The sequence below is a fragment of the Trachemys scripta genome, chromosome 2, assembly GCF_013100865.1.
Source record: "Trachemys scripta elegans isolate TJP31775 chromosome 2, CAS_Tse_1.0, whole genome shotgun sequence".
NCBI lineage: Eukaryota > Metazoa > Chordata > Testudines > Emydidae > Trachemys > Trachemys scripta.
This window is the reverse complement of record NC_048299.1, coordinates 85,249,015-85,259,052: the sequence shown is the minus strand read 5'-3', so window position 1 is coordinate 85,259,052 and position 10,038 is coordinate 85,249,015. Positions and strand designations below refer to the sequence as shown.

Here is a 10,038-nt window from a genome sequence, read left to right as displayed (position 1 = left end):
CCCCCCCCCGTTTCTTGACTGCCCCCTCCAGAACCTCCCTGCCCCTTCTCCTGCCCCCTGGCCCCCTTACCCTGCTGCTCGCACAGAGCCCAACACCCTGTTCTGAGCCGGACACGTGGCTGCGCTCCCCAGCGCAACAAAACCCGGTCCCTGGCCCTGCACAGTGCTGCCGGACCGGGCTGCAGGGGAGAGCTGCCCTTGTATCAGCACAAAGTGCTCTCGCTCCCGTTTTGGTATGCTGCAATACCAGGCTGATGCATGGAGTGGAAGGAGCAAGCTCCTATTCCATCTCCCTGTTCCAAAAATCCGTTTTGCTACGCTGCATGGCAGAAACCGCTCCCAGTTGCAAAAGGGGAGGGCTGCACTTTGTGCTGATACACTTGCTCAGAATGCAGGGCGGAGCTCCTCTCCAGCTGCTCCTGAGTCCAGCTGGGGACTTTCCTGCAGCCCTCCCAGCCGCTCACTCTGCTCTGCCGGGGGAGGGGGGAAATCCCGGACATTTTGAGTGCTTTACAAATTCCCCCCGGACGCTATTTTTAGCACAAAAAGGAGGACATGTCCGGGTAAATCCGGACGAATGGTAACCCTACAAATAGGTCAAGAATAAATCAACCCCACAAGCAGCCAGAGGGTGACTCTAGCATACCTCTGGAAAGGGGTGCCACAACCTAGGACTCTGGAGAGAAGACCCACCCTACCAGATTGCAATTGCACAGCAGAATCATAGGGCATGAGGTGAAAGCTTAAATATTTTGATCTAGGTATAAAAAGAATAGACCATAACCTTTTTTGCTTCTTAGCTGTCTCCTATGTTTTAACCTGCTTGTAAAAGTAACTCGTTGAAAGGCAAGCATACAATTTCAGGATATTTTTCCACATGCTTTCTTTAGGCAAGTGGAAAATAGGCCAGGCACTGATTGCTCAGGCCAATTTCACATCACTGATGTATTTAGATACAGAACAATACACTAGGCTTTCTTTTGCTACATGCATGAATGAGTATTTCTCAATTATAGAATGAGAGAATACATAATTTGGGAACACTGTAAAGTTAAAGTATTCTTCCCTCTAAGATGTAAGAAAACATGTTCAATTAAAAAATAACTCTTTTCAAGGATTACCTATGTTTCATACGGGTGGGTTTTTTTTTTAAAAAAAAGTTAAATGTTTAATTCAGTGTGCGTTATTGCATCTTAGCGGGAAGAATACTTTAACTTTCCAATGTTCCTAAATTATACACTAAATATAGGTGAAAGAACAAGTGCCACAGCACTGGAAAGATGGTATCATAGTGGTATTACCAAAAAAAGGGTGATCTTACTCTGTGCCCAAACTGAAATAGTATTACACTGCTATCAATCCTAGGCAAAGTACTGACTACCATTATGCTGAATAGAACAAAGAATGCAGTGGATGAAATATTACAAGAAGAACAGGCTGGGTTCCCTCTAGATAGATCATACTGTGAACAGATATTCACTCCTCGACAGATCATTGAAAAAGCTACTACTTGGCAAAGATCCAGCTTAATCAACTTCATCAACTTTAAGAAAGTGTTTAATTGAGGAATATTGCTAGAAACTATGGGATACCGGAGAATAACGAGTTTATATGATGGAAGTAAATGCACAGTAAGAATGATACAGATCTGGGTTTGCTACTGGGGTTAGACAAGGATGTGTGATATCACCAATCCTCTCTCGATTAACAATAGGCTGGGTGATGAAGGGGCAATAAAAGGCATCAAGGATAGTGCAAAATGGGTTAGCGGATGAGTTACACAACCTTGACTTTACCAATGACACTGTTTTACTAAGTACAACGTGGAACATGATTGTCCTTACATCAGAGGTAGAACAGGAAGCATCATAAATTTTTAAGTTAATGCAGAGAAAACCATGATTATAAAAGTAGGAAACTGGACAACAGATGCAAACTGTGACATATATGGCAATTTCCTGCAATACCCTGGACAAACCAGATTGAATTAAGTTAAATCTTACCGTATTAATGTATGTTTCACTGTGGTCTAGGCATTGTATATAATTTCATGAGGGAGGAGGGCAACAGTCCTCCAGGAACAAAGAATAGTGGTAATTTGGCAAATTCACTCAGGTCCTAACACATCCCGAGAGGCACTAGCAGCTGGACAGACCTGCATTTACTGGTTCAAACTGGATTCTCTAGAGACCAGCAAACAAAGAAAGGACTTTTGAATAAATAACCTGAGTTTAAAGTGACTCAAGGCCTTTGTTGTAGTAAAGCAAACAAGGAGGACCCCAATCTTTAGAGAAGGGTTCGAAGAACTGACACCAACCGGAGCACTTTAGCAAAGACCACTCCCCGTCTCCTTAACTTATTAATGCGTGTAGTTTCTTTTATTTTTAACATGTTCTCACCACCTTAAAAATAAATGGTCTTGCTTAGAATGAAGCTAAGAACTATGTGGTAACTCAACTGTGAGTCATTATGCTGTTTATAGCTTCTGAGGAGAAAAGCAGAGCAGGGCTGCTTATGTAGTCTGCTAGGGAATTCATAGTGTAAACAGGGAACTGTGCAGCTTGGAAAAAACCCAGTCAGGAGGGAGAGAAATGCATGTCTCTGACCAAGAGAGGTGATGGCTGGAGAGCTGGAAGCTTCAGCGTGGGTGCCTTGCTGGACCATGGAGGGGAATATAGGCAGAATTGCCCTGAACTGTGACACAAAAGCATCTGTGGATGGAAAAGAAAGTGAATGGATAGAAGAGGGGAGTGTGATGACATTTGAAGGTGGCCATGAAAAAGATATATATGAGATTAAGAAAAGCAAATACGACTTTTGGAAGGTGGAACAACATCTGGTGAAAAAGAGGTCTCCACACCAAATTAAAGGTCAGATTATACCATGAGATTGCACTGAGCATGCTACTGTGTGAAGCAGAGACTTGGCCAATAACAGTGGTTAAAAAAGAGAGATTGGAGGATGCCCACCACAGATGGCTGGCGAAGATTCTACACATTTAATGGAAAGACAAAATAACAAATGCAAGACTAAGGGAACTGACAAAGCAGGATAAGTTAGAATATATCAAAGAAAGAAGGCTCAGGAAGTTGGAACAGGCACGCCATATGGAAGATGAGAGACAGGTTAAGCAAGCATTAAATTAGGTATGCAAAAAAGGAAAGAGAAAACAAGGAAGTCCAAGGAAGAACTGCCAGAAGACCATGAGAGGGGATATTGAATATGCTGGCCTCATCTGGGAAGAAGTATCACAATTACAAAGTGACTAATCAATGGAGAAACCGGACTGCTGATGTGCCAGCAACACAGAAGAAACCAAGTCTAAGGTAAGGAAGACAATATCAGTGGTTTCATTCCTGGAACCCACACTGTACCTGTAATGTAACACACAGGCAACCTATATTGTGAACTCATTCTCGGTGGGGGGGAAACAAAATCATACTGCCTCCCTGACATGTAAGCTATGTTGTTTTTTCATTACTGTACTTTTGAGAAAAACAAACATTCACATTCAATGGTTACGATACTTGTTAAATACATGCTTTGGAAGATCTCTCAGAACACAATCTTTTGCCCCACTAAAAAGAATAGGCATTTTTGCACTGAAGTGGTCCACTATTACATGTATTCAGCAAACTCATTCTGCATAGGAATGCGTAGCAACAGTTACTGCTGTTTTACAAATTAAGGATCTGGAGCAAACAACAGTAACTGGATGCACAATCAGTCCAAGACATAAAAAGTAATATCCCATTATCCAACTTGCTTTTTCATCACCACTAGAGATGGGTACGTTTAAATGAGCAGAAAGAATGCTTTGGAGCTGTGCATTCTAGGCAATATTCACCCATCATACTACGGTGTGGGCAGATTGCAGAATGAGTGCACATGGGATCCTGGATACTGAGTGTACCAGAACTGGGCTTCATTCCAGCTCTTCATAAACAAGTGGGAAGAGAGATTTGAGGTCAGTTGGTGACATGGTCACTGTGTCTGAATTACACAGATTTAGTGGCCACTAAACCCAATTTATAACATACGAGTGATCAGATTTCCTACTCCAGATAAGAGGCGAAACTGGTAAAGAGACTGTGTATTTGCTCAACAATCTGCATGTGGGCCTGCAGTGAATTCTATCCCTTCAATCCCCACATAAGTTTCAGGTAGAGAAACGGTTTCTTAAGCTCTGTGGAGAGGTCAAGGTGAAAAGTCAATATTTTCCTTATTCTTTAAGATACCACCACCACTTTGCATTATAATAGCAGCTTCCTTCTGAGGAACTCAAAACACTTTACCAATAAATTACTTTAAGCCATCATCCCCATTTTGCAGATAATGAAACTTTAAGGCACAGATCTCAAATAACTTGCCCCAGGTCACACAGGAAGTAGCTGAGCTGGGAATAGAACAAAATTCTCCTGACTCCCAGTCTTGTGCCTTAGCCACAAGATGATGCTTTCTCCCCAAAGCCAGCATTTTCATCACATGATTTGTGTCTATAATTTTCCTAAGAGAAATGTCTAACAAAATCTTAAAGAGAAATAAGAGTTTAGTAGGCTACTCGGTACTTGTATAACATAATTAACATTTTTAAAAGCAAATCATGTTCCTGAGCTAACACAGTTTTAATGGAGAGAAAATATTTTATTGTTCTGAGCAATACCTTTGTGGCAGAAAAACCAAAACCAGGAATAACTTGTTTTCGCTCGTGTCAGTTACTCTAAAAGACTGTGAAATTCAGTACTACCTGCTACAAAAGATGATCTATATTTGAAAGATGAAAAGCACTAATGTATATAAGAAATAGCTCTAGCAATCCAAGCCTTTCTAAAGTACCCTGAAACTAGCTGGACAACAGAACATAAATAAGCCAATTTGAATTAAGTGAGATGTCTCTAGAAGTGCTAAGTGAGCAAGCCACCTGCAGATATTCCATATAAACACACAGTTCTCCTGCAGGTACTTCTATTACATTTGAGCTGTCCTGGCTTGGTGTACTGCCATGATTTTCATTTCTGAAGAACCAGCAACTGGTTTTATGTTGAGGACTTCTCTCACAATTGAAATATTTCAATCAATATTTTCCTTCGGTTACTCCAAGTTTCATAAATTGATAAAAGCCAACAGTTTCACCATAATTTTTAAGGGTATCAAGAACCTAATACTTTGAAAGCAGCCTCCTCCATGTCTACATGAAAAATACAGTACTGCAAATATTCCATAGATCAGGTCTACTAGACATTTACCCCACTATGGGCTGGAGCTGAGAAAACTGAGGAGACAGTAGGAAAACAACAATGAAATATGCTTTTGAGCCAAATCTTTCATGTTGGTTCTTTTTATTATTTATCTTAAGGCTTTGGGATTTGATATGGTATGAGACATTTTTGAATTAATAGAACCTGTTTAACATCTTTTCTCCTTTCAACTTTCCTGTACTCTAAAAACATGAACATACCAGCCACACATATATCTGAGGATGAGAGGATCATGCTCAAAACATTCCCTCTTATCTCACTAGTAAAATGATTTTTCTTCCTGACTCTTAATACTCAAGCCATGTTATTTATTTTAAAAATAAAATGGGTAAACTATATTGGTACACTTTCACAGCCGACAAAAAGGGGAAAGTGTTGTTGGTATTACTTCTGAGTAATCAAGGGATGGGTTTAAAAAAGCAGCAAACTAGCAAAATATTAATTCTTCCCTGGCCACAACAATGAGGTTATCTAACCAAGTGGCTTCAAAATATAGTTCTGAAGGGACAAAATATTTTACATCTATTTTGGAATATCAACTGAAATTCATCTCTTCCAATTACGCTTTTGACTAATCAAATAAAGGACGCTTTTGCCAATAAGGAAAGTGGAACACAGAATGAGATGGGGTTCATTTTAAAAGTACTGGAAAGAGAAATGTATTACACATTCACCTAAAACTACACACATTATATGTAAACCATGCCAAAATGCCAGCCTTACTGCCACAGATTCCATGATTTATGGGTTTGGGGTTGATTTTGTTCCTTAATATTTGTAACTTTTCCCATGCTCAGATTTTTTTGTATGTGGGTAGGTGGTGGTAATAAACAACTAAACCAGTCTCAGTGGAACCCTGAGAGCTTCCAAGTTAAAACCTGTACTGTGCAGAAGGCAAGGAAGAGCAGGAGCAATCATATTTATAACTAGTGCTTTACTGTGCAATTATGGGGAGTCAGTTTTGATTATCTGATTCAGACAAAGGGTCACAAGGCCTGATTCACGGCTGTCCTGCATCTTGTGTAGTCATTTACACCAGTGCAAAGTAGGTGTAAAATGCTACCAAATCAGAATGGTAACATTTTACATCCACTCCATATTGGCACAGACTACTACACAAGGTGCAGAATAGCAGTGAATCAGGCCTGCACAGTTTATAAAGCTGTATCTTGAAAGTGCTGCTGGTCTTTCTGACTATACGGAGTCTGAGGCAGAAACACAGCTAAAGAGGAAGCGGCTGCTCCCTCCTATCCATTCTCCTGCCTTACTGCTCTGTGGCTGACAAGACAGGGACTAAAGATAATGGTTTTATATATTTTTAAAACAGCCCATTAGATGTTATTACATATTCTAAGTAATTTTATTCATAGTAAAAAACTATTTTGATTAAATTAATGCCACCGGGGACTTTCGGCAAGTTTCATAACTTAATGGATGATATTTGCTATTTTATTTTTTATCCGGAAAGTGACATTCCATATAATTTATCACAACAAATGCATCTACACAGCAAGTGGCAGCAAGTCTCAGAGCCTGGGTTGACAGACTCAGGCTTGCACTAAGGCACTAAAAATAGCTGTGTAGCCCTTTGGGCTCAGGCTGGAGCTTGGGCTCTGAAGCAAAGGGCAGAGTGTATGCTACACAGCTGTAGCCTAAGCCATGCAAGCCTGAGTTTGTTGATGATCCGGGCCCTGAGACTCAATGCTGCTCGCTGTGTAGACTCACCCTGTAAGTGCTGCATAGAAATCTATCATAGTACAGTATTCAAATAGATTATCGCCTTTCTTAATGTATTGCTGCAGAACAAATCAAATACCAGAGGGATCTAGTCTCCAAGATAGCGTCTTCTTCCCATTCTAAGAAGTCATTATCATACCGACATCTTCTTTGTGGTGAAGAGGTACGGTAAGTAGCTCTTTCTGAATATTTCATCAATGTCACTACATAAGTAGTCAATAATGGATGCTAAACCAGCAGTATACTTGGATGCCTCCTGCTACAGAGAAACTGAACATACGGCTCCTCAACAGGCTTAACCTCTACTAGCCTGAGAGATCCCCATGATCTGTTCTTGAAATCAGGATTCTTGATTCCATGCTGCTTCTACACACTGCAAGTCCATCTCAATGATCAGTGGCAATTCTGAAATTTGCACAATTACCCAGAAAATGTAACTGTCAGCTTTCTCTAGTTGTTCAGCAAACACTCTATTTCATGTGTTGTAAATATTTGTCTCATGTTAAATAAGCCTGCTTTACCCAGAAGAAAACACAAGATGAATCAGCTTAGACAAGAGCATTGCAAAAATTACAAATTAGCCTCACACTATAAAATCATCTCAAATAGGCTGATGCTCTGAGGTTTGTTATACGATCACCAAATAAATCATTTTCATGTACAACTAGTCGTGTTTCCATACAAAATTTTAGAAAAAAATAAAATACTCCCAGAAAAATATATGTACAGCATTACCTTTAACATAAATTACATTTCTATTATATATAGCTTAAATTTTCCTATATTTACCTTCCTTTTCCTGAACAAGGGCAACAGGAGTAGACAGACACTTCAGGTAACCAAAAGATATCTATACAGAGCAATTCAAATCTAATTAAAATGTCTACCCTCAGAGCACATAAAGGTCCCATTACTTTTGCTATCTATTAATAATCATACACAAAGAATCCACAATATATATGCCAAGTGTTACATATACATAAAGTGTACATCTACACACGCAGCAGTTTTGCATTACAGATTTTAATTTCTACCAAAAAGAGATTACTTTAGATTGAAGAGGTGCCAATGTGTTTCAATATAATGCCAAGAAGATTTGCAAAAAGAGTCAATTTCATATGAATTTTCTGAAAAAATATAAAAGAACCTCACAGATCACAGTACTTGAAAAGTTTCTCCAGTGAGCAGGGTTCCAGTAGCAGAGTGAAACTTCCAGTCATCAATTATCACATCATTTTCATTCTGCTGCTGCTCCTGTAGGCAGAGGGAAGGGCAACAGAAAGGGAAGAGAGGATACCTCTCTCCCCCAACAGAATGCTGAAACCACAGAAGGCAGAAGACAAAAGTACATGCGACTCCAACCTCCATTCCCTCTAAGCAGCTGGGGGCAATATGTGCTGGCTTTTCTGCTAACACCCAATCAGTGTCCATCTTCCATAACAGCCACTGTCTAGCCGGTGTCTGATAAATACTGCAAGCCCAAAAAGAATCTAATTATTGTTATAGCAACTGATCCTGGAAACACATACCTGAGTGTAAATTTACTCCTGTGAATAGCCCCATTAAATCAGGTCTATAGTAATCAAAAATGTTCAAAATATTTGATTTTATTAAAATATATTTGGGTCATCCAAAACATCTATTGATTAGTAATGCTTGTACTAGATGAATGCTTTCAAGCTTCAGCCATTGTTAGTAAGATCAGAGGAGAAGTTCTATGGGTTCTTCTTTTTTTGTTTTGTTTTGTTTTCTACCTACCATACTGTGTGGTGTCAGAACATAACCCAAAATATGAACAGTGTGTCTTTGGTGCCTTAATGAAATGAGCTGGTGGCTTCAGACCAATCCTCAGATAATAATAGTCCACATCATAGAACACACCATCACAATTGGTATCCTTGTTGACAGTCTCAGCAGAGGCCAAAGACAGTAAAGGCACAGAGACTGAACTATACAGTACTCTCATTTTTAGAAATGATCCTTCTAAGACAGCATGGACATAAATTGATGGAGTAGGGAACCTTGCAATGCCATTGTCCATGCTGAATCAGTCCTGCAGATAAACGGATGAGGGAATACTCTATGTGTCAAGCAGCAACACTTCAGAAATACAAAATTCATTTCCCCCCCCCCCCAAATATGCTGTAAAAAATAAACTGCCTACAGAACAGTTATCACCTTGAGGGTAAAGTGCAATCTGTAAAGAGTGTGAACATGGGAGAAAATGAGAAGGAGGGGAAAAAAGAAAAAAAAAGGACAAAAAGAATGATACTTAGAACTGTTTGTGTTAAGAAAAACCATTAATAACTTTCACTGACATAACAAGAGTTCACAATATAACTGAAAAAATGCTTACTATAACTACTGACTAAGCTTTGGAAACCTTTTACTCAGTAGAAATAGTCTAACTATGGCTCTCACTGAAGATAAAGATATGCAGCCTAATTTGATGACTGTTTAGGTAACAAACAAAAGAAAGTACTATTTAAGAGTTTTTTTATTGGGAATAGAGATGAGAGAGGTTGTCCAGGATTTCAAGAGCTGAGATGAGATGAGATATATCTAAACTAATCTCACCAACCTAACTTCACTTTAAAAATCAATAAACAAATGTACATGAAAGGGCAACAGTAATTCAGCATTAGGCCATTTAACACTGTTATGCAATGTAGTAATGTCTGCCAATTGCTGGATTGCAAATCTGGACATAGCACTGGCTGTCTTGACAGGGAGAGGACAGGAGAAGCAACTCTGAACACTCCATTTATGATTCTCCCTTTTGATACCCAAAAGCATCTACAACAGACATTCCAGACTCCCGCAATCATACACACCTTAGAAATTTAAATACCATGATAAAAAAGTTCTTTTAGTTAAACAATGGAACAATAAGGTGCAAAAGATGAACAGTCATTGCTTTGTGGCACAGGAACTGTATGAACAGGCCAAAAAACCACACAGGTTTGGACCAAAATCCTGCACTGCATCATTGCTCTGAAAAAGGTACAGGGAGAAGTACGAGAATTCAAGGAGTATAAAGTAT

At 39.5% G+C, this 10,038-nt stretch overlaps 1 protein-coding gene across 2 annotated transcripts in view; it reads right to left on the bottom strand.

Annotated features, from left to right (window-relative positions):
* The window catches only part of AVL9 (AVL9 cell migration associated), a 71,670-nt gene that overhangs the window by 59,842 nt on the left and 1,790 nt on the right, over nucleotides 1–10,038 (bottom strand). The gene's annotated exons all lie outside the window — the stretch shown is intronic.